At 41.2% G+C, this 26,335-nt stretch overlaps 1 protein-coding gene and 1 pseudogene across 3 annotated transcripts in view; one reads left to right on the forward strand and one right to left on the reverse strand.

The window, feature by feature from the left end:
• Positions 1-26,335, reverse strand: part of GABRG3 (gamma-aminobutyric acid type A receptor subunit gamma3) — a 570,535-nt gene that overhangs the window by 328,389 nt on the left and 215,811 nt on the right. Inside the window, exon 1 of one of the 3 annotated variants that reach the window (XM_050796151.1) lies at positions 21,582-24,825. The exons of the other annotated variants lie outside the window; for them this stretch is intronic. The gene's annotated coding sequence lies outside the window, so the exon portion shown is untranslated. Of the gene's footprint in view, positions 1-21,581; positions 24,826-26,335 lie in introns of those variants that run through there. 3 annotated transcript variants of the gene reach the window in all.
• LOC126958388 (dual specificity protein phosphatase 3-like) lies at positions 1,815-21,710 on the forward strand (annotated as a pseudogene).

Consider the following 26,335-nt stretch of genomic DNA (forward strand, 5'->3'; position numbering starts at 1 on the left):
GGGAGGATGGAACGGGCTCCGCAGAGGGGTGGACTTGGACGTGGATAACTCTTATCACACTGCACAGAATGCTTAGGGGTGTTTAGCACGCTAATCTAGCTAGCCTCAAAAAAGTTGTAATTCTAAATTGTACTATCAGTTCAGTAAAAGGGAAACCATTTTAGCTTAAGCTGTTAGTCATTTTGCAATGTATCTGTGTATAGCTGCAGAGCAACAGTCCTCAAACTTAATTCGGCATGACTATAATATAAAAGGATACATTCTTATAAACGGTATCTGGTTTAGGAGTATTTAAACTCAGTTACTCTAAAGCGTGTTTGTTTTCAGGATGGGGCGGTTCCATGCTTCACGGATGACTTGTCTCCTGAGCAGTCCTTCTCTCTCACATCAAACGTCCTGCTGTCTTGTTGATTCCACTGTAAATGGCTTCACAGTTCCTGCTTAATGTTTCATTTCTATAATAATGTTTTGTAGGTTGTTAAATAATAAATCATGGCGCTGCTTCTGTGATCTAGCAACAGAGTGGATAAGAGCAGGAAATCTAGAGGCAGATCCACTCCTGGAGGGCCTTGGATGGGATCCAGGACACACTCGTGTGATGAGGACATTCAAGATGCTGGCCTGCCAAGCAGCAGTGTTTCCTCATTGGTTCACTCCTTTCCTTATCTTTTTCTACCTCTAGCTCCCACAATGACAAAAATCTACTCCCTGGCAGGCTAAGGCATGCTCTGAGAATTCTGATATTTCTCTACCCCCTCTTTTATTTCTACTTTCTGGAAAATAATAAAATGGTCCTTAAGGAGACACCTGAATTGTGTATCTTCTAAGAAATCTGAGAGACCTACGTAGAGAGGAAATGGAGAAAATATTTCCCGGAAACACGCCTTCTGGTCCACTCTAACTACCCTTGTCAAGCAAAGTGCTCCCACAGCGCCAGCCCACTTGGATCCTCCCAGTGGAGGCTGTGTTCCCAAAGGGGCATCCTCGAACCTTCACGGGGTGTTCCTTTCAGAGCTGTGGGAATGCCACACCTCCCACCCTGCTGCTGCTGACACTTGACTTCCAAAATGGCAGTGTTTAAACATTCACCACAAACCATCACTGAGTGCACGTTCTGCTGCCCGCATACACTCTGGGAATACACACTGGTCTCCATTTATCAGGGCAGCAGGCGTGGTGTCCGTCAGGGTGGGCAATGCTCTGGAAGTGCAATTGTGTTTCAATTTGGGGTTGCCATGTGAGCACGTGTGTGCACATGCATATGTGTGTGCATGCAGGTGTGCGTGTGTGACAGAGAATGCACACACTGCAGGCAGCTCAAAGCCAGGAGGACAATAGCAGGATGGGCCCTTGAAAACTACATGAGTCAAAAGGAGAAAATCTCCCACATGCGGGAAAACGTGTTCATGAATACTCATCTAAACTCACTTATTTTAGCGTCTGTAAAACAGAGACTGTGCATGTGATCTGAAATACAGAGATAAAAGTTCCAAAGGAGTTAACAGGTGTTCTTGGTGCTGAGGAGGAATGGGGGCCTTTTTCTCTGAGGTGGCTACCTGTCCACATTCACCTGAGCCTTGGAGGTCCCTTCAAAGGAAGGCCACCTCCTTTGGAAACTTTCAGCATCCTGCTTCAACACCCCATAGCTATGGTGCAAACTGTGTCCCCCCAAATTCATATGTTGATATCCTAACCCCCCAAAGTGACTGACTTTGGAGGTGAAGCCCTTAAAAAGGTAATCTGGGTTAAATGAGGTCATCAGGGTGGGCCCTGACCCTATATAACTGATGTCCTTATGAGAAGGAGATCAGGACATGCAGAGGTACGCCAGGGATGCACCTGCGTGTGAGGACACAGCAGGAAGGTGGCTGTCTGCAGGCCAAGGAGAAAGGCCTCAGAAACACCAATCCGGCTGACATCTAGATCTTGGACTTCCTGCCTCCAGCACTGTGAAACAGGAGATGTGTGCTGTTTGAGCCCCCAGTCTGTGGCATTCTCTTACAGCTGCCCCAGTCACCAGAAAACTCCCCCTCCTAGGGTTCCTGTGGCCTTGCTCTGGTGGCCTCCAGAGACAGCTGCCCTGTGTAGGACCGGGGAGGCCCGCCCACCTGGGCATGGCCCAGCATCCAAGGGAACAGGCTCATGTGTGGTGCCCCTGCTGGGTGCTGGGGCCATTCCTTATCTTAAGGGCAGCCCTGACCCAGGTTTCTGGCCTCAGAGGCTTCTTCCTCTTACATTGCTTGTGTAAACCAAAACTGTTAAGAAATATCGGCCGGGCCGAGATAGCATCACAGCACTCCAGTCTGGGCAACAGAGGGAGACTCTGTCTCAAAAAAAAAAGAAAGGAGAGAAAGGAAGGAAAGGAAGGAGAGGGAGGGAGGGAGGGAGGGAGGGAGGGAGGGAGGGAGGGAGGGAGGGGAGGGAGGGAAGGAAGGAAGGAAGGAAGGAAGGAAGGAAGGAAGGAAGGAAGGAAGGAAGGAAGGAAGGAAGGAAGGAAGGAGAAAAGAAAAGAAAAGAGAAAAAAGAAAAGAAACAAGAAAAAGAAAGAAGAAAAGCAAGAGAAAGAGCATTTCCTAGTGCTTAAGAACACTGCTTCCCACTACCCAGAAAGGGGCCTCATCTGCGCGCTGCTCAGAACCACTCTGTTTGGCCTGGCAGGCCTGAACTCCTTCTTTGGACGACAGGACCCTCCATTCTGTCTCGGACAGCACGTGGGTGCTGTGAGTGATGGCCAGTCATCAGGACAATGATACAAATGTTCCAAAGTCCCTCCCAGACACGGATCTCCGTTGCAGCCACGGTGAGCTGTGTGCGCTCTGAGCAGCCGTGCTGGCCTCTGTCTGCATTTGCATGTGGGGAGGAAGCGTCAGCAACAAGGCCCGCCAGGCTCAGGCATCGATGGCTCTGAACCGGGGTGAGTTTCTGTCTCTTTTTCTTCAGTCTCTTCGTAAGCAGATGTGGAATTGTACGTGTGGCCAGGGTTACTCTGCGGTGTCCTCCCAACATTCAGACCAGATTATATTAGTTTCTTTGCACAGGATGCGTCTGTGGCTTCCCACTGACCTCTAGATTAATTTCTGGCTCTTAGCAGCACTCATTCATTCATTCACTTCACACACATTGATCTCCTGTGATGTGCCAGGCATTCGTTTATTTGGCAGGAAAACTTCAGTGAATTAAAAAGGACAAAAGGGCCTGCCAGACTCCCCCTTGCTGGCTCCTGCTCAGCGTGCCTGGCCCTTTCGAAACGCTCCATGAAGCATCTCAATGACCCGCTCTCAGACAGCAGTGGCTGCTACAGCCTCCCAGGCCAGCCCTGCAATGAGGTCACCCTGAGGATTTACATGGGCAACACATCTGTGGCTCGGGAGATCCCCAAGCTTCAGAAACTGGGCATTATTCATGTCCTGAACACCACTGAGGGCAGGTCTTTCATGCACATAAACAATGCCAACTTCTCCAAGGACCATGGCATCACCTACCTGGGCATCAAGGCCAAAGAAGTGTAGGAGTTCAACCTCAGCACCTACTTTGAAAGGGCTACAGACTTCACTAACCAGGCCTTGGCTCAAAAGAATGGTCAGGTGCTCGTCCAGTGCTGGGAAGTTACAGCCATCTCCAGCTCTAGTTATCATGTACCTCATGATGTGTCAGAAGTTGGACATCAAGTCCCTCCTGAGTATCATAAGGCAGAACTATGAGATCAGCCCCAGTGATGGGTTCCTGGCTCAGCTTTGCCATTTCGATGACAAACTAGCCAAGGAGCGGAAGGTGAAACCCTGGGGTGCCCCTACCACCTTTGCTCAAGAGGTTCAGTGGGAGAGGCCCTGGTTGAAGGTATCCCATGACATTGTACCTTGATCCCAGCATCACAAGGCACTTGCCCTCAGGTCTGTCGCAACAAGTCCTGGGCCACTTCCCTACATGAAGCTTGCTAAGGAGGGCATCCCTGGTTGTCCTGTTTCTGTAACTTACGATGTCTTTTCCCTAAAGTGGAGACTCAGAGAGGGAACTCCTATAGCCTGCATGATTCTCAGTGGCTCAGGGCAGGAGGTCTGCAGAAATGCAAGGCCTGGGATGTGCACAGGGGCCCCTCATGATTGCCCTTCCCAAGCCCTTGGATCCTCCCCTGAGTGAATACCTCAGCACCCTGAGCACTAGCAAAGGAGCTGTGCCAACACAGGCTGCTCTTCTTACCACATCTGTGCCCCCGATGCCCCCACAGCCGTCCACGTGCTGTGCAGAGATACTGCTGTCGCATCGTAAGATCTGAAGCTTGTCCACTGACAATCCGTCAGTTGTCAGTGGATAGAATTTTCCACTAGAGGCTGTATTTTAATTATTTCCTTAGGATTAATGGTACCTACACAAAGAAGCCCTTCGGTGGGCAACAAATTTTCCTGGAGGACTCTCCTAAATTCGTAGAGCTTTCAAAATGTGAATCTTTGGAAGGCTTGACTTCAGAATCCACTGCTTTGGAATATTTCCCTTGGACCTATCTCAGTTACTTCACTTGTGAGAAAAGCTAGGTCTTGGACATGGTTATATTTTTCCTTTTTAGAAAACAAGGTGTTGAAGTCCAGCCTATTTAAAAACCCCACCATTTGCAAAATTACAAGGGTTTTGTCCTGAATTACAGTGTTGGTGAGCCCAAGGCACTCATGCTAGGTGCTTTGTTTCTTGGTTGCTAGTCCAAGAACAGAAGGAGGAGATAAACCACTGACACTATAAAGCAACTACACAATCAAGTCTACATAACCACCAGCTAACAACATGATGACAGGCTCAAATCTGCACATATTGTTATTAACCTTAAACGTAAATGGGCTCAACACCCCACTCAAAAGGCACAGTGTGGCGTCTTTGACAAAGAAGCAAAAGCCAACTTCAAGAGGCCTCTCACATACAGTGACCCCCACAGGCTCGAAGTAAAGGGATGAAGAAAAATCTATCAGACAAGCAGAAAACAACAAAAGAACACAGGTTGCTACTCTTATTTCAGACAAAACAGACTTTAAACCAACAATGATCAAAAGGATAAAGAAGGGTATTACCTAATAATAAAGGGTTCCAGTCAATAAAAACACTTAACTATCCTAAATATATATGCACCCAAAACTGGAGCACCCAGACTCATAAAACAAGTCTGTAGAGACTGACAAAATCACTTAGATAATCGCACAAAATAATAGTGAAATAATTCAACCCCCATCTGACAGTATTAGACCTATAATCAAGGCAGAATACTAACAAAGATACTCGGGATAAAAATCCAACACTTGATCAAATGGACCTAAAAGACATGTACAGAACACTGCAGCCAATAAAAGAATATACATTCTTCTCATATGCACATGCCACGTACTCTAAAATTTACCATATGCTAAACCCATAAAGCAATTCTCAACAAATTCCAAAAAACGAAATCATACCAGCCACACTTTGAGACCACATCACAATAAAAATAGAAATAAATACCAAGAAAGTCTCTCAAAACCATACAATTAGATGGAAATTAAATAATCTGCCCCGGAATGACTTTTGGGTAAAGAAGGAAATTAAGACAGAAATCAAGACATTCTTTGAAACTAATGAAAACAAAAACACAACATGCCACATCTCTGGGACGCAGCTAAAGCACTGTTAAGAGGAAAGTTGATAGTGCTAAATGTGCACGTCAAAAAGTTAGAAAGATCTCAAATTAACAACCTAACATCACACTAGAGGAACTAGAAAAACAAGAGTAAACCAATTCCAAAGCTAGCACAAGACAGGAAATAACCAAAGTCAGAGCTGTAATGAACGAAATGGAGGTGAGAGAAACCTTACAAAAGATTGATAAAAATAAAAGGTGGTTCTTTGAAAGAATAAGCAACATTGACAGACAAGTAGCTAGACTAATTTTTAAAAAGAGAAGATCCAAAAACACACAATCAGGAATGACAAAGGAGACATTACCACCAAGCATAAAGAAATTAAAAACACCCTCAGAGTCTGTTATGAACACCTCTATGTACACAAACTAGGAAATCCAGAAGAAATGGATACATTCCTGGAAACATACAGCCTCCCAAGATTGAACCAGGAAGAAATTGAAACCTGAATTGACCAATAACAAGTTCCCAAATTGAATCCGTCATTAAAAAAAAAAAACCCTACCAACCAGGAAAAGCCCTGGTGCAAGTGAATTCAGAGCTGAATTCTACCAGATATGTAAAGAATAGCTTGTACCAACTCTACGGAAATTATTCCAAAAAAATCAAGGAGGAAGGATTCCTCCCTAACTCATTCTATGAGGTCAGCATCATTCTGATACCAAAACCAGGCAGAGATACAGCAACAACAACAAAAAGAACACTTCAGGCCAATACACCTGATGAACATAGATGAAAAATCTTCAACAAAATACTAGCAAACCGAATCCAGTAGCACATCAAAAAGCGAATCCTCTACAATCAAGTATGCTTTATTCCTGGGAAGCAACATTGCTTCAACATATGCAAATCAATAAATGTGATTCATCACATAAACAGAACTAAAAAAAAAAAAGCACATGATCATCTCAATAGAGACAGAAAAAAACCTTCTGTAAAATTCAACATCCCTTCTTGTTAAAACTCCTGAACAAACTAGGCATTGAAGGAACATATCTCAAAATAATAAGAGCCATCTATGACAAATCCACAGCCAAAATCATACCGAATGGGTAAAAGCTGGAAGCAATCCTCTTGAAAACCAGAACAAGACAAGGATGCCTTCTCTCACCGCTGCTATTCAACATAGTACTGGAAGTGCCAGATAGAGCAATCTGGCAAAAGAAAGAAATAAAAGGCATAGAAAAAAAAAAGACACACAAATAGGAAGAAAAAAAGTTGAACTATCATTTTCACAGACTATATGATTCTATACCTAGAAAATGCCATCGTTTCTGCCCAAAGACTCCTAGATCTGATAAACAACTTAATCAAAGTTTCAGGATACAAAACTCAATGTACAAAAAATCAGTAGCATTTCTACACACCAATAACACTCACGCTGAGAGCCAAATAAAGAGTGCAATCTCATTCACAACGGCCACAAAAAGAATGACATATGCAGAAATACAGCTGGATAGGGAGGTGAAAGATCTCTACGATGAGAATCATAAAACACTGGTGAAAGAAATCAGAGATGACACAAACAAATGAAAAAACATTCTATGCTCATGGATGGGAAGAATCAATATTGTTAAAATGGCCATACTGCCCAAAGCAATTTACAGATTCAATGTCATTCCTATCAAATTACCAATAACACTTTTTTTCACAGAATTAGAAAAAACAATTCTAAAATTCATTTGGAACTGAAAAAGAGTCTGAATAGCCAAAGCAATCCTAAGCAAACAGAACAAAGCTGGAAGCATCACACTACCACTCCAAACTATACTATAACTCTAAGTGAAGCAGCGTGGTACTGGTACAAAAACGGACAGACCAATGCAACAGGTTAAAGAACCCAGAAATAAAGCTGCACACCTACAACCATCTGATCTTCAACAAAGCTGACAATACCAAGCAATAGGGAAAGTACTCTCTATTCAACAAATGGTGCTGGGATGACTGGCTAGCCACATGCAGAAGATTGAAACTGGATCCCTTTGTTTCATCACATATAAAAATCAACTCAAGATGGATTAAAGACTTAAATGTAAAACCCAAAACTATATAAACTCTAGAAGAAAATCCAAGAAACACTGTATGGGCCGTGGCAAAGACTTCATGACAAAGACTTGAAAAGCAATTGCGACAAAAACAAAAATGGACAAGTGAGACTTAACAAAACTAAAGAGTTTATGCACAGCAAAAGAAACTATCAACAGAGTAAACAGACAACCTACACAATGGGAAAAAATATTCACAAACTATACACCTGACAAAGGCCGAACTTTCAGAAGCTTAAGTTCCTTAATTAGGAACTTAATCAAATCAACAAGAAAAAAAAAAAACAACTCCATTAAAAAATATTCAAAGGATATGAACAGACACCTCTCAAAAGAAGACATGCACGCAGCCAACAAGCATATAGAAAAAATGCTCAATATCACTACTTGTTAGGGAAATGCAAATCAAAACCACAATGAGATACCAAGTCACACCCGTCAGAATGGCTGTTATTAAAAAGTCAAAAAAGTAACAGGTGCTGATGAGGTTGCAAGGAAAAGAGAACACATACTACTGGGAAATGTAAATTAGTTCAGGCACTATAGAGAGCTTTCTGGAGATTTCTCAAATAACTTAAAACAGACTATCATTTGACCCAACAATCCCATTACTGGGTATAGACCCAAAGAGAAATAAATCATTCTACCATAAAGATACATGCATGTGCTTGTTCATCACAGCACTACTCTCAATGCCAAAAACATGGAATCAACCTAGATGCTTAACAGTGGACTGGATAAAGAAAAAGTGGTATGTACATATCATGGAATACCTGCAGCTATGAAATCATGTCCTTTGCAGCAACATGGATGGAGCTGGGGGCCATTATCCTAAGTGAGTTAACTCAGGAACAGAAAACTAAATACTGCATGTTATCGCTTAAAATTGGGAGCTAAACATTGAGAACACATGGACACAAAGAAGGGAACCATAGACACTGGGGCTTACTTGAGGGTGGAGGGTGGGAGGAAGGTGAGAAGTGGAAAACTACCTGTTGGGTACTATGCTGATTCCTTGGGTGACAAAATTATTTGTACACCAAATCCCTGTAACATGCAATTTACCCGCATAACAAACCTGCACATGTACCCTCTGAACCTAAAAGTTGGAAAGGTAAAACAGTTCCATTTAGATTAAAGACTTAGTGGTAAAAAGTTAGAACAATAAATACTGTGGAAGACAACCAGGTAGAAGTACTGTGTAACCATTAGGAGAGGGATATCCTATTAGCCAAGACAGGATATATGTCTTGAAGGGAACGAACATACAGAGGGAAATGAACATATTTTACCACATAAAAACTAAAAATTGTGTATGATCATAAAGGAAATGAGAGACTGAGGAAATAATTTCATAAAATACATAACAGATAAAGAGTAAATATTCATAATAGTCAAAGAGCATTTCCTCGATAATAAAACCATATAAAAGAGAAAAGAGGTATATGGGTAAGAATATGATATGCAATTCATGGAAGATGAATTCAAATGACCAATTAACATAAGAAATAATGCTGAACCTAAGAAGCCAAAAAATTCAAAATAAAGCAATAATAAGACACCAGTTTTTCACTGATAAAACTGGAACATCTTAAAATAAGAATGCCAACTGCTGGTGCAGATGTAGGGAAATGGTCACATTTACACAGAGCAGGTGGGAATGTGAATTACCGCATCTCTCCTGGAAAGCAACCTGCCAATCTATTCAAATTGACAAACGTGCTTCCAGCCAGCAATGCAAATGCCATAAATACCTTCGACAGAGACACATAGTATAATACAAACAAAGATGTTTCATGTAGCATTACTGGTAGTGGGGAAAACTGAAAGCGGGTAGCCGTTACAAAGAATGAATGATTTCTGTGTCTGTTGACCTGAAGGATTGACCAAGATGTACTGCTAAGTGAAACAAAATAAAATGAATGTATAGAAAAATATCTTTAATAAGAATCTAACCTTATAAAAAGGAAACAAAAAATATATATGGGTATACGTCTTTGTGTAGGATTATATGATTATAGAGAAATGTATGAAAGGGTATACATTGGGTTACTTCCATTGGTCCTCTTGGAGAAAAGAAAGTTAGAAGATGGAAGCAGAGAGGAGATGGGGAAAGGAAGTAAAAAGGTGATAGCAAAATGAAAACTGCCAATGAAATGATGCTGAATATACTTGTATGATGGTATTCATGTATATTTGTGTTTACATTTTTGCTCTTTTAATGAATTAAACTTACAACAAACTTGTCTATTTTACAGAATTCAGCTCTTAGATTTTCTGTTTCCTGATGTGCAAATTGCTACTTTTAACTTCATGTTTACTCTCTGCCATTCAATTTAATTTGATATATTCTGTATCATTTTAACACATAATATCACATTTTTATCTGTATCTAAATTACTTACTTTTATATCTACAATTATTTAGAATTATAAGTTCATTATTATTCCAACTCTAAACAGCACTAAAAGGGGAATAAAAGGATAAAAGACCAGAGACCCACATCCTCTGTGACCTAAACCCCACGTGGCTTGGCTGAAGCCAGGTCCTACACACCCTACAGGGATGCCACGTAACAGCGCCTCCTCTCTGGACTAATCCAGCTCTCAAGATGGAAGTGTTACAGCCCCTTAATGGAAATCTCCGCTGCTTCTCCTCAGCGCACACTCCCTCCTCCCTCCCTCTCACTTTCTCCTCCTTTATTTCCCTCTGTTTTCCTCCTCATCCTACTTTTCCTTCTCTTTCTCCCTCTCTCTTCTCTCTCCTCTCTCTCCTCTTCTTCTCTCTTCTCCCTCTCTCTGTGGTTCTCTCTCTCACACACACCTCCCCTCACTCCCCTTGCCCCACTGGCATTGGATGTTGAGCTCTGTCCGCCAATCTCCCTGTGTTCACCTCTGCTGAGTATCTGCTTGTCTAACTCGCGCCCTGACCTGTCCATACTTGAGGGTTAGGAAGCTGTGTCCTGCAGCTGTGTATTCCGAGGACTCAGCACACTCCCAGAACTCAACAGGTGCTCAACAGAGAATGGTTTCTTTTTAAAGTCTTCTTGAGAAATCAAAGCAGACACTGTTAGCCAAGCAGACAAGGGCTAAACACAAATATTCTGCTCTATTTCTTTCCCCTACTCTACATTCGTTCAGATTAATGGAGACTATTTCAGAGGCAGGGCATGGAGAAGGCTGAGTATCTGTATACAGAATGCAGACATGCTGTTCTTTGTGTCTCATGAAGTATGGATGAGCTAAAAAGCTGGAGACAGCTCAAAGCAGTTGGGAGGGTAGGCAGCCTCAATAAAACATTTATAGTGAAGAAAATCTAGAGGCCTTAAATAAGGACTTCTGTCAGGAGTGAAGACTATAACCTACAGGTAGCACACCTGGGCTTGAGTTCACCCTGAGGCCAGCTTTTGTGAGTAAAATGTTATTGGGATGTCACCATGCCCATCATTGCACATAAGCTACAGCTGCTTTCACTGCTGGCCGCAGTAGGTGCCATGGAAACCCACTGCTCCACACATCTCAAGGATTTATTATCTGGCCCTTTACAGAAAAACTTTGCCAACCTCCTCCTCTAAGAGGTGAAAAGGGTAAACTTTGCCTGTGCCAGAAAATGAGCTCTGCGAAGGAGGGGTCTGTCCCTGCTGTATTCAGTAATGTGTCTGGGGCACCTGGAGAGGCGAGGTTGCACACAGCACCTAACACAGGGCAGGAACAGCCTGCATTCTTGATTCAAAGGCCCACCCTGGAAATACATAGATGATATTTTCATTTTACTTCATGTAAAACTCCCAAAAGGAAGCATGTATTTTAAGAGTGAAGAATGAGAAGGCAGTGTTTCTAATAGGGCTCATGGAATTCCACCTCTGTTATAGCCAGAAGATTTAGGGTGAGTGTGACAGCCATGCCTGCCCCCACGTAAACTAAATTTAAAGTTCACAGGTCAGTAACCGCACATAGGCAATGTCAGTCAACAAACATTACTGTTCTATACCCACTGCAACTTATTTTAGTGGCCACAGAGCAGCGGGTAAACATTAATCCCACTTGTTGCTTTGTTTTACTTTTTGTTTGGCAGAGGCAGAGGCAAAGCTTTAGGATTCTGGAAAGAAAGGAAGGAAAGAAGGAAGGAGGAAGGGAGGGAGAACGTAAGGGAGGAAGGAAAGGAGAAATCCAGGAAGAGAGGAATAGAGGGAGGAAGGAAGGGAGAGAGAGAAGGATGAAGGGAAACAGAAGGATGAAGGGAAAGAGAGAAGGACGAAGGGAAAGAGAGAAGGATGAAGGGAAAGAGAAGGATGAAGGGAAAGAGAGAAGGACGAAGGGAAAGAGAGAAGGACGAAGGGAAGAGAAATGGGTGAAGGGAAAGAGGGAAGGAAGGAAGGAGGGAGGGAGGGAGGAAGGAAGAAGGAAAAAAGAAAAGACAAAACAAAATACAAACCAGACAAAAAACTTTAAAGGGTAAGTTTCTTAGTCTATTTTGCATTGCTATAAAGAAATATCTGAGACTGGGTAATTAATATGAAAAAAAGGTTTATTTGGTTTATGGTTCTACAAGGCATTGGCTTCTGCTTGGCATCTGCCTGGCATCTGCTTGGCTTCTGGTGAGGCCTTGGGAAGCTTTTACTCATGGTGGATAGGAAGGGGGAGCAGGCACATCACCTGGCGAGAGAGGGAGCAAGACAGACGCCAGGCTCTCGTAAACTCATAGAACAAGAATTCACCAATTACCACTGGGAGGACACCAAGCCCTTCATGAGGGATCCACCTCCATGACCCAAACACCCCCCGCGAGGCCCCTGGGGATCACGTTCAGCTTGAGATTTGGAAGGGACCAATATCCAAACTACTCCAGTGGCTATTTCACTCTGGGCGAGAGTCCTCACCCTCCCACTGGGGAACACATTCTCTTCCACTCGCATTCCATCAAATGGGAATCAAGTTAATCCTAACATTGAGAAATATTCTGGGAAATCTTGTTTTGTTGCAGTAAGGAACAAATTCATTTAAAAGAAGAGTACATCACTTCCAGGACCAGACTCACATAATGGCTCTCCTAACACCACAATAAAAAACCAAGCAGTCTGTCAACATGTGGTTCCTTTGTTCCAGTAACCTTTGGCTCTATTTATCTTTAATTCTTTTCTTTTTAAATACTTAAGTTCTGGGATACGTGTACAGAACGTGCAGGTTTGTTACACAGGTATATATATGCTATGGTGGTTTGCTGCATCCACCAATCCATCACCTACATCAGGTATTTCTCTTAAGCTATCCTCCCCTTGTCCCCCAACCCCCAAAAGGCCCCAGTGTGTGATATCCCCCTCTCTGTGCCCATGGGTTCTCATTGTTCAACTCCCACTCATGAGTGAGAACATGTGATGTTTAGTTTTCTGTTCCTGTGTTAGTCTGCTAAGAATGTTGGTTTCCAGCTTCATCCATGTCCCTGCAAAGGACATAAACTCATTCTTTCTATGGCTGCACAGTATTCCATGGTATATATGTGCCACATTTTATTTATCCAGTCTATCATTGATGGGCATTCGGATTGGTTCCAAGTCTTTGCTATTGTGAATAGTGCTGCAATAAACACACGTGGGCATGTATCTTTATAGCAGAACGATTTATAATACTTTGGGTATATACCCAGTAATGGGATTGCTGGGTCAAATGGTATTTCTGCTTCTAGATCCTTGAGGAATCACCACACATCACCACAATGGTTGAACTAATTTACACTGCCACCAACAGTGTCAAAGCGTTCCTATTTCTCCACATCCTCTCCAGCATCTGTTGTTTCCTGACTTTTGAATGATCACCATTCTAACTGGCATGAGATGGCATCTCATTGTGGTTTGGATTTGCATTTCTCTAATGACCAGTGATGATGATCTTTTTTCATATGTTTTTTGGCTGCATAAATGTCTTCTTTTGATAAATGTCAGTTCATATCCTTTGCCCACTTTTTGATGGGGTTGTTTTTTTCTTGTAAATTTGTTTAAATTCCTTGTAGATTCTGGATATTAGCCCTTTGTCCGATGGATAGATTGCAAAATTTTTCTCCCATTCTGTAGATTGCCTGTTCACTCTAATGATAGTTTCTTTTGCTGTGCAAAAGCTCTTTAGTTTAATTAGATCCCATTTGTCAATGTTGGCTTTTGTTGCCATTGCTTTTGGTGTTTTAGTCATGAAGTCTTTGCCCATGCCTATGTCCTATACCTAGGAGCTGGCTTTTTGAAAAGACTGACAAAATAGACCGCTAGCCAGACTAACAAAGATTAAAAGAGAGAAGAATCAAATAGACACAAGAAAAATAATAAAGGGGATATCACTAATCCCACAGAAATACAAACTACCATCAGAGAATACTATGAACACTTCTACACAAATAAACTAGAAAACCTAGAAGAAATGGATAAATTCCTGGACACATACACTAAAGTCCTAAGACTAAACCAGGAAGAAGCTGAATCCCTGAATAGACCAATAACAAGTTCTGAAATTGAGGCAGTAATTACACAAATCAAAAAAAAGCCCAGGACTAGACAGATTCACAGCCGAATTCTACCAGAGGTACAAACAGGAGCTGGTACCATTCCTTCTAAAACTGTGCCAAGCAATATTTATCCTTAATTCTTTCTTTTGAGACAGTTTACAAAAAAAAAAAAAAAATGCAAGTGTGATGTTTACTTCTAAATGCACCGCTCAACATCACCCCAATCCTAAGCACATCAACCCTGAAGGTCACTGCCTCCAGGGCTCATGCAGTGGCTCTCTCATTCACATGGCACTGATGATATTAAAGGAAATAGAGTGGCTGCTTAAGTTGTGATGGAGAGCGCCATTAGTATTCTCAAAAAGCCCTTCTGTGAACACAAACTTCTTGCTCACATAATGGATCAAAAAGGCAAGTTGCATCGTGAAAGCTGCTTGGGGCAGAAGCGGATAGCTAACATTGAATTTTAAATGAAAAGTGTACTTCAGTCTTTGGTCTAGAGTTTTCATATAAGTACAGATGCTCCTTGACTTCTGATGGAGATACATCCCAATAAATCCATCATAAGTCCAAAGTATCAGGAATCCAAAATGCATTTAATATACCAATAAACCCAAGATTAAATTTAAAAAATCACAATTCAAACCAGCATAAATCAGGGCCTGTCTGTAGATACCTGGGAGGAACGTGAAGGATGGTCCCATCCATTCCTTTTCACACGCTGTGCTTTTAACGCTGCAGAGTGTGACATCCACCTTTTATTACTTCATAGCTGTGTGTTCTTGGGCTACTTGCTTCACCTCACTGGGCCTCACTCTAAAGCACGGCAATAACGCTAAACATTGGCAACAGCAGCAACCACATTACCTACTGAATGCTCACTGTGCACAGCACCTCATGCTGGAAGCTCTTACACATTACCTTCTTTAGGCTTCACAACAATCCTGAGGCTACTGCCCATATTTAGGAGGAAGAGCTACAGTCCAGACGGGATTTGCACCGGGGGCTGACAACCGCAGAGCCCGAAGTCTTAACTTCTTTGTGTCTGATATTTCATTGGATTATTATGAAGATTAATTAAATGATGTCTGTTAGGACATAACACAGTACCTGCCACAGAGGATCCAAGTAGGAATTATTATTAAATTACATAATAAGGTCTTCCTATAAATATACTGATCTGTGAGGTTTTCACTTTAAAAGAGAAAAGGCAGAGAGGCAGTTTAGAACATATTTTAGAAACAAGAGCCCTTAATTCCCTAGGAAGGAGGTTATACATAATTTGATAGGCAATAGGAAGATACTTTGGCATTTTAAGCAAAGAAATGGCAAGGCTGAGCCCTGAGAGAGCTCCCAGCAGCTCACAGTGTGCACAGTTTGAGCAGACAGCAAGTTGGGCCAGGGCCTGGAGAGAAAGAGCAGGAGCAGGAGGGCTCTGGGAGGCTGAGGGGAGCAGGGAGCAAGGTCTTGGTGATGGAGGGCTGAGGGGAGAAGGGGAGCAAGGTCTTGGTGATGGAGGGCTGAGGGGAGCAGGGGAGCAAGGTCTTGGTGATGGAGGCTGAGGGGAGCAAAGTCTTGGTGATGGAGGCTGAGGGGAGCAGGGAGCAAGGTCTTGGTGACACTCAAACATAAAGGATGCCTAACAGTGGTATAAGGAAGAGGGTGTTATTTATAAGAGGAAGAAATCAGACAAAAGAAGTGACCAGGAATGTCAGGAATGTATTAGCAGGGCTAGGATGGAGCTGAAATGCCACTGCCCCCATCTGCAGTGAGACATCGGGTTGCTGCTCCACTCTTGCAAGGCTGGTGTCCATGGGACTGAAGGGACGCTGAGCATTCAGCGTCATGGGGCCTTCCAACTACACCTCCACAGGGAGATGCCTGTGAAAAAAGAATACACAGAACCAGAGTCTCACAATGTAATATCCAAACCTTCAGTCTACAATAGAAAATTACTCATCATGCTGGCTAGGTGCGGCGGCTGATGGCCGTAATCCCAGGACCCTGGGAGGCTGAGATGGGCAGATCACAAGAGGCCCCGGAGTTTGAGACCAGCCTGGCCAAAACAGTGAAACCCCGTCTCTACTAAAAATACAAAAATTAGCCAGGCACAGTGGTGGGCACCTGTAATTCCAGCAACACAGGTGGCTGAGGCAGGAGAATCACTTTAACCTGGGAGGTGGAAGTTGCTGTGAGCTGAAATCACGCCACCACACTGCAGCCTGGAGAATAGTGTGAGACTCTGTCTCAAAAAAAAAAAAAGAAAGAAAAACAAACCAAAAAACATGGCCAGGCACAGTGGCTCACGTCTGTAATCCCAGCTATTTGGGAGGCCAAGTGGGCAGATCATGAGGTCAACAGATAGAGACCATCCTGGCCAACATGGTGAAAACCTGTCTCTACTAAAAATACAAAATTAGCTGGGCGTGGTGGTGCATGCCTGTAGTCCCAGATACTCAGGAGGCCGAGGCAGGAGAATCGGATGAACCTGGGAGGCAAAGGTTGCAATGAGCTGAGACTGCACCAGTGCACTCCAGCCTGGTGACAGAGTGAGGTGAGGTGAGACAAGATGAGAAGACAAGGAAGAAAGGGAGACAGAGACAGAGAGAGAGAGAGGGAAAGAGAAAGAGAGAGAGAAAGAGAGAAAGAGAGAGAGGGAGGGAAGAAAGGAGGGAGGGAGGGAAAGAGAAAGAAAAAACAAATTACTCATCATGTTCAGAACCAGAAAGTCACAAGATGTATGGAAAAGAAGATCGACAGATGCCAACATCAAGATGATACAGATGCTGAAATTGTTGGACAAGGATTTTAAAGCAGTTGTCATGAAAATGCTTCAACAAGCAGTTATTCATCCTCTTGAAAGAAATTCCTAAAAGAAGAAAAAGCTCAGAAAATAACTAAATGAAAATTGTAGTAAAATATGGTAAACACAATTTTTAAAAACTCACTGAATGAGCTTAATAGTGAGGATGCCACAAGACAGACTGTATATAATTGAGGACAGATTAAAATTATTTTACCTAATCTAAACCACAAAAAGAAAGTAGATTCTAAAATAAATAAATAAACAAACAAACATTCTCAGGGAACTAATGACAATTTCAAAAGAGTCAATTTTTACACTATCAGAATCTTGGAAGGAGAAGAGAGAGACAGGATTGAAACACTATTGAAAGTACTGGAAGAAATAATGGCTGAAAACTTCTGAAACTTGGTCAAAGATGTAAGCCTACAGATTCAAGAGGCTAAACAAACCTCGAGTAAAATAAACCCAACAAAATCCATACCCAGAAATATCATCATAAAAAATACGGTAAAAAATCTTAAAAACAGCCAGAGACAAATAACACATTGCATATAGTTTTTAAAAATGCAAATGATAACACACTTCTCATCTAAAACCATGAATGCTAGAAGGAAATTGGACAATGTATTTCAAGTGCTGAAAGTAAAGAGCTGTCAACTATGAATTCTACATTCAGTAGAAATACCTCTAGAAATGAAGGACAAATAAAAACACTCTCAGCTAAAGAACTATCAAGCAAATTTGTGCCTAGGAAATATCCCTTAAGGAGTTGTTAAAGGAAGTTCTCTAAATTGAAAGGACATGACAACAAAGGAAAGTCTGGAACTTCAGAAAAGAAAGAGGAGTATGGAAATATGTAAGAGTAAGAATAAAAATATAATTGACAATCCATCTTTTCATGAGTTTCTTAAACAGTATTTGATGGTTGAATCATAACACCATCTGATGTTGTGCTCAATGTATATATAGGAAATACCTAAGATAATTATATTCAAAAGGCAAGGAGAGACTAGGGAACTGAATGAAAGTAAAGTTTCCATACATTACTCAATGTGGTAAAACATTGAGACTGCTATAAGTTAATTACATATGTATTTATTCTTACAGTAACCATTAAGAAAATCATACAAAACAAGATATTGAAAAACATTATAAATAAATTAAGATTAAATTCTAAAAACTATTCAAGTAATCCATGTGAAAACAAGTAAAAAGAAACATAGGAATGAGAGACAGAGAAAATAAATATTATAATGGAAACTAGAATGCTAGTATCTCCTAATATACTAATAATTACCTTAAATGTAAATGGCTTAAATAACATCAAAGCTGAGAGCCAAATCAATATCACAATCCCATTTACAGTAGCCACAAAAAGAATAAAATATGTAGGAAAATAGCTAACTAGGGAGGGAATAGAGCTTTATAAGGAGAACAACAAAACACTGATGAAAGAAATCAAAGATGACACAAACAAATGGACAAAGGAAAAATCAGTATCATTAAAACGGCCATATTGCTCAAAGCGATTTACAGATTCAACACTATTCCTATCAAACTACCAATGCCATTTTCTCCACAGAATTAAATAAATAATTCTAAAATTCATATGGAATCAAAAAAGAGCCTAAACAGTCAAAGCAATCCTAAGCAAAAATCACATCACCCAACTTTAAACTATATTACAAGGCTACAGTAACCAAAATGCATGGTACTGGTATGAAAACAGACTCATAGACCTATAGAACAGAAAACTAGGTGTTGTTTTCTCACCTACAACCATTTAATCTTCGACAAAGCCAACAATAACAAGCAATGGAAAAAGGACTCTCTATTCAATAAATAATGCTGGGATAACTGGTCAGCCAGCCACATGCAGCAGACTGAAACTGGACCCCTATTTATCACCATATATAAAAATCAACTCAAGATGGATTAAAGACTTAAATATAAGACCTCAAACTATAAAAATCCAACAGGAAAACCTAGGAAATGCCCTTCTCAATATTAGCCAAGGCAAAGAATTGAATGGCTTAGTCCTGAAAAGCAATTGCAACAACAAAATAAAATTGACAAGTGAAACCTAATTAAAGACCTTCTGCATAGCAAGAGAAACTATCAAGTTTCTCTTGATAGTTTCAGAGAGTAAACAGACAACCTACGGAATGGGAGAAAACATTCACAAACTATACATCTGACAAAGGCTTGATATCCAGAATCTATAAGTAACTTAAACAAATCAACAAGCAAAAAACAAATAACCCCATGAAAAAATGGGCAAAGGTTAAGAACAGACACTTCTTAAAAGAAGACAACATGTGAAAAAATGCTCAGCATCACTAGTAATCAAAGAAATGCAAATCAAAACCACAATGAGATACTATCTTATACCAATCAGAATGACTTTTGTTAAAAAGTCAAAAAATAACAGATGTTAGCAAGGCTGGAGAGAAAAGGGAACACTGTTGGTGAAAATGTTAGTTCAGCCACTGTGAAGGGCAGTTTAGAGATTTCTCAAAGGACTAAAAACAGAACTACCATTATACCCAGCAGCAATCCCATTACGGGATATATACTCAAAGGAAAATAAATCATTCTACGAAAAAGACATATGATGCACCCATATGTTTATCGCAGCACTATTCACAATAGCAATGACAGGGAGTCAACTTACGTATCCATGAACACCTAGATCGGATAAAGAAAATGTGGTACATATATACCATATAATAATATGCAACCATAAAAAATAATGAAGTCGTGTCCCTTAAACAACATGGATGCAGCTGGAGATCATTATCCTAAGTGACCTAAGGCAGAAACAGAAAATCAAATACCACATGTTCTTACATGTAAGTAAGAGGACACATGGACGTACAGATGGGGTCAACAGACTCTGGGGACTACTAGAGGAGAGAGGGAGCGGGCCAAGAGCTGAAAGCTACCTATTGGGTACTGTGCTCACTACCTGGGTGACAGATTCATTCATACTCCAACCCAGCATGACACCATATACCTTTGTTACCAACCTGCACATGTATCCTGATTCTACAATAAAATTTGAAAAAAAAAAAAGATTTAAATACATTTAAAAGACACACCTTTTAAAAATCTTGATGCAACTGCATATTGTTTATAAGAAATTCACATCAAATTCAACAGCACAGAATCTTCACAGGGTAGGTAGGTTGAAAGTAAAAGTATGAAAAAATAAATAAAATTAATTTTAAGAAAAAGCAGTAGTGTCTATATTAATATTTCATGAAGTAGACTTCAGAGAAAAAAATTACTAGTGACACAAAAGGACATTAAATAATGATAAAAAGACTGTTCCACTAGGAAGACATAACAATCTCAAATACGTATGTACCAAACAAAAGCATCAAAATACATGAAGCAAAAACTAATAGGCCTGAAGAAGAAAGATACAAATTTATAGCTATCATTGAGAACATCAAAACCTTACTTAAACAACTGATAGAACCATTAGACAGAAAATTATCAAGAACATTAATCTGACCAACTCAATCCACCAACAGAATCTAATTGACATATACAGAAAACTCTACCCAATAACATTGGAATCCACATTTTCTCCCAACATATGTAAAATATTTACCAAGATATTCCATATCCTGCAGCATAAAATAAATCTCAAGAATTTTAAAATAATTGAAAACACACGAAGGAAGTATGTTCTTTGACCACAACAAGTCAAAAGAGAAATAAAAAAGAGAAAGACAAAAGGGAAGTATCCAAACACATGAAAATTAAATAACACACTTCAAAATAATCTATGGGTGAAGAACATATGTCAAAGGAAAAATTTTAAAAGTACACAGAACTGAATGAAAGTGAATACATAACATATCAAAATATGTGGGATGCAGCTAAAGCATTGTTGAGAGAGAAATTCATAGCTGCAAAGGCTTACATTAGGAAAGAGGAAAGGTCTCAAATCAATAATTTAAATTATTATGTCAAGCAACACGAAAAAGAAAAGCAAAATAAACCTAAAGTCAGCAAAAGGAAGGAAATAACGAAAATAAGAACAAAAATTAATGAAACTGAAAACAGAAAACAATAGAGGAAAAATCAAATAAACAAAATGCTGGTTCTTCAAGTCAATGCAAACAGTAAACATTGAACAAGAATGACAAAGGAAAAAAAATAAGACACAAATCGCCAAATATCAGGAGTGAAACAGAGGATCTTGCTACACCTCTTGCAGCCATTAAAAGGATAATGGTAGAGACCATAAAAAATATTACACTCAGAAATTTGCCAATTAAAAAGAAGTGGACCAATTCTTCAAAATCCACAAACTGCCAAAATTCAAACTACATTAAACACAACCTGTATGGTCCTCTAACCATTAAATAAATTGGATCCATAATTTAAAAGCTTCCTCAAAATAAGTGTTTGAACTCAGATGGTTTCACTGGAGAATTTTACCAAACATTTCAAATGTATTAACAACAACAATTTTATACAATTTCTTTCATTATTTGTGTTTGCTGCTTTCTTTAAACTAAAAATTCTGCCTCCTCCATCAGAGCATAAGCTTCATGAGACCAATGACCATACCTATATTTTCAGTTGCCAGTGCAGAATAAGCTGTTTTGGCATAAAGATTACTCTGAACTGAAGGCAATCGAGGAGAATCCAGATACAGAGGCCAGAGAAGAAGTCTCTGCCCTCGCCCTCTTTGCCTGAAGACAGGATGTAAATGTTCAGAAATGTCCCTGTTCCCCTTTCTGTCAGGGAGAGAAAAGGGTGACCACTGACAACAACTAGATGTCCTTCTCAGCCTGGAGACCGCGGCAGAGGAATGTGCACCACAAACCTTACCAGCCTTGATCTATCATTAGTTTCCCATTTGTCTTCATTCCCTAACAATTCCAGGTCCTTTATCTTTGTCTTGTCACTTCTCTAAAACTTTATTGTTCATTGTGAAGATGTTATATAAGCTGGAGTTCTAAGCCACCTCAGTGACAATGACTCGCTCCCTGGCTATCTCCCATGTGTCTATGAAATACGCATGTTAATAAACTCCTGTTTGTTTTTCTCTTGTGAATGTCTTTTGTTACAGTAGTCCCCAGGTAAGAGTTAATTACTCAGAATGGTACAGGGAAAGTGCCTGGCATAGAGTTAGTGATGAATAAATGTGAGGTGATGAATAATCATGCATAGGAAAATCCCTCAGAGAACATCTCAGAGTAATATGTGCAAACATATGCATTTAAAACACATAGATTAAATATATATTACATTTGTCTGATTAATATACTTAAAATTGTTAACAGAGCTTGCCTGAAAGGAAAGGAACAAGATTATGTGGATGAGTAACAGAGGGAAAAATTCCTCTTGCATAATAGAACCTCTCTGCTCTTTATACTTATTTTTAATTGGAACTGTATATTTGTGCATTACTTCTGGAACTCCAATGTTTGTTTTTTTAAATAATTCAAAGAAGAATATAATGCATGCTTCAATAGGCAAATAAAACAGCCTTCAACAGTTTTTTAAGGTCCAGTGCTATTTCAATCACCTCTTCACCCCCTTCACAATAATACTTTTGTTAATTAAATGTGCAGTGTGGTGGATGAAATCATGGAGTCTGGATCCAGGCTGCCCGGCTTTCAATCAGCTCCTGACACAGCTGTGCAACCTCAGGCAGGCTACTCCGTCACTCCTTCCCTCCTTTTTCACTGCCATCAGCTCATGGCCAGGAGCTAAACATAAGCTGCAAAGCCAAGCCTAATGCTTTATTTTCTCCTTTCCAGTTGTTCTGTGGCCCAGGGAGAGTAAGATAGCTTTTTTATATTGTATTCAGATATACAACAACATGATCAGATACACATTAGAAAGAAAATAAAGCATGTCTGTCACCCACTAAACTCTGGCTGATTATTTCACTGCCTGTTCATAGGAAAAAATATTGAAAAAAAAAGTCATCTGTAAAATAATATTTCACAAATTAGACATCAAGGATTTAAAGAAAACAACCACCTAAGGCTCTTCTCGCTAAGATGAATTGATCACTCTTCGTTGAAAGCTAAAAATGATTCATAAAAGTGGAAGTTTTATGTTCTTGCTATTGTTTTCGCTCTATTTGGCTTGATCTCACCCTCAGACAACATCCTCAGCTATCAAAGGATGATTTTGCAGGTTTCCGGTAAACATTGGTTTCCCATTAGTGGCCTGCACCAGGAGCAGCTCATCTCGGCCAAATGGACATCCTGTTCATTAGGTCATTGAGCCTCCACACCGCCTGGCCCCCAGCAGAAGCCCTTTTCGATTCCCAGCAGCTGCAAATGCAGCGAGTGTACAGCACATCCAATGGAGCACTTGACTTCAGCACAAATCTCTTTGCTTGGCGGCCCTGTGGGGAGTGCTTTTCTATGCATCAGCCTCTCAGCTAAGCACCCCCTCCTGTCATCTCATTCAACTCTCAGGACCACACTGGGCACAGAGAATCATTACCTCCATTTCATAGAACAGGAACAGAAGCCCAGGGGTGTCCAATTCTAAAGTCACTGCTTTCACATGGCAGGTTCACATTCAAACACAGTTGGCTTGATTTCCTGCTACATGCTCTTAAACATCATTTACAAAAATCATACAGCCCAGCCAAACCTGGACAATCCATGGATGCAGCTGCCAAAGTCTTTAGCATTTGAGAGTAATTTCTTAGGTCCGTGGCATTTTATCACCTGTAATTTTGAATAAATACTGCACACATTCGGATAACAACCTCACATGACGAGTGAGTGAGAGTGAATTACCTAGTCCAGCCACCCCTGCTTCCCAGGCACCTGCCTGCATTTCAGCATAGAACAAATGGCCTAAAACTCAGCTGGAGAAACTGCAGACAGTGCCTTCCACCAGGCACTGTTATCCCCAGAGCCGATATGAAATTGATGTCTTGGAATCTGCACCTTCCCTGGCTCCAGCACACCACTCTAACATCCGGGTCTACAATCACCTTGGATGCTTTCTACTTACTACTAACCCGCAGTGGGGTTGCATTTTGTTTTCAGTTACATCCATATGATATTATTGTATTATATACAATATAGCATATTACAGTAGAAATTATATTATAGTATATGCTAGGTTACAGTGGTGTTTGGTAGTTTGAAGAATTCACAATGATTTCTCGTGTACAGAACTGGATGAGAAAGATCACTAAGTATCTGGTAGAGTTTGACAGGAATAAAAAAAAAACCCGGAAACATCTTAGCTATGACCTTATAATCTGAACATGACCAGACTCCTCACTTCTGAGCGTTGGGATCTTTTGTTCACTGCTGTTTTCCGACCATCACTTACAGGAATGCTTGCATGCAGCAGCCACTCAAAGTGTGTGTATTAAGTGGAGGAGTAAGTATTTGCCATAGATATATAGGAGAAAGAGAAACAACTGCTTCCACAAAGACATGGGCAGGATGTACGTGTAGAGTCAGATGGCTTTGCATATAGCATAGAACAAATAGAGTGAGAAATTCATTCAGATTGAAATCTTCAAACCTGTTTTCCAGGCCTAACATCAGCCTGATGCCCTCAGTATGGTGGCTCTGTGCAGCCACAAGTCAGTATTACCGCCTTCCCCATCGCGTCATCCCCAGCCATTTGTATTAGGATAGAAATCTCATACAAATCTTACCCCAAAACAAGAGTCTTGGTGGAGCCTCTACCAAACAAAGGTGTTCATGGGTAAGAGAACTACCTCGTTTTTCTCTCCCTGGTGGCAAATCTCTAGAATGAAGGACTTTGGGGTTTGATGAGAGACAGCCTGGGGAGTGTTGATTCTACAACCTCTGCAGACAATTAACCTACTGCCTGTGCTTGTGAGCAGCTAACATTGGTCCTTCCCCATGTAGAAAGTCTGCTTGCCACAAACTGCTCCTCCCCACAGGTGCCTGCATGCAATGCCTCCAACTGCTCCTCCCCACAGGCGCCCGCATGCAATGCCTCCAATGCTCCTCCCCACAGGTGCCTGCATGCAATGCCTCCGGCCCTGCGTGCTGGGAGCCACAGAGCTTTCATGGACACATATTTATTCAAGGTCGGCCGTTCAACCCTTTACGCCTTTACTGCCCTGTGCCATCGCATGAAGTTGTGAACTGCCCCTCCGAAGAAGTCAGCACAATTCAGCAGCTAAACGTAACACCCAAAGTGAGGGGGGATTTCAGCTCTAAAATACTAAACCGGAACAATAATCCTGTGTTAGGTTGGTGACTCCAAGCCTCCAGCCCTAAGCAGACATAAGACAGACCCTTTTCAGTGGCCACACGGGATATATATGCTGATAGTGACAAAATGTGAGTGGATAAGAGCATTCGTCGGTGGATTTAAGGCCATGAGGTATCAAGTAGAAATTAGGAAAATAATGAGAGAAAATAGGTTTCTGTTCTTTGATTATTGCTAGAACTGACCTGGGGTGCACACGTGTGCACACATGAACACACACACACAGACACACACATGCACACAATGTGTAGGTTCACCTAGAAACAGAATCTGAGTCGAGGTAAATTTGAGTGAGTCAGGATGACATGGTTAGAGCAATGAGTTGGGCCTGTGGGTATACATGGAGCAGTGTTTGTTGAGGGAAGCACAGCAGTTGATGCTTTGTGATGAATCTGGTGCAAACACAGGGTAGGCAGAGAGTCCCGAGTGTGACGATGGATGCACAACGTGACCTCAGGATGCAAACACACTGCCTCAAAGCACACGGCAGTCATAACCTGAAGAATTCCACAGTTGCTCTTCTTGTTCAATCTCATTTTTTTCCCTTTCACTCAAGCCATTTGCCCATTTACTCTAGTTGCTATTGTGACCAGAATGTACATCTACTCCCTCTTCTACATCAGTGGTTTACAAACTTCACTTAGACCATGCTAACACCCTTCAGAAAAAGTGTGTGTTCATGATGGGCAGGCTCAATTTATGTCTCTCACCCCCAGGGCCTGGACAACCTCTTGGTGAGCTCTGTGATTGGTAAAACAAGTACAATGAGCCCCACGGTCTCCTGGGGAAGGCCGAGGCTCACGGAGATGTTCAATCAGGCAGTGGCTCTACAGAAAGCCGTTCAGTCACTTCCACGTACCCGTGGGTATGCAAAACACACTGCCAGAGAGAAGTGCTGCGGCTCTTCAGAGCCACGTCCAGCCTCAGCAAGGAGGTGACGAACTGTGAATCAAGAGAACACTCTGGTAACAGGGCACAAACATTCAGCATATTTTATACACACACGGTCCAAAAGGACCTCATCGTCTCTCTTCTGCCCAGCTCTCCTCCCTTTAATCACTATAGTTTTCTTTTCCAAAGACCCA

This window comes from Macaca thibetana, chromosome 7 (genome assembly GCF_024542745.1).
Source record: "Macaca thibetana thibetana isolate TM-01 chromosome 7, ASM2454274v1, whole genome shotgun sequence".
Classification (NCBI taxonomy): domain Eukaryota; kingdom Metazoa; phylum Chordata; class Mammalia; order Primates; family Cercopithecidae; genus Macaca; species Macaca thibetana.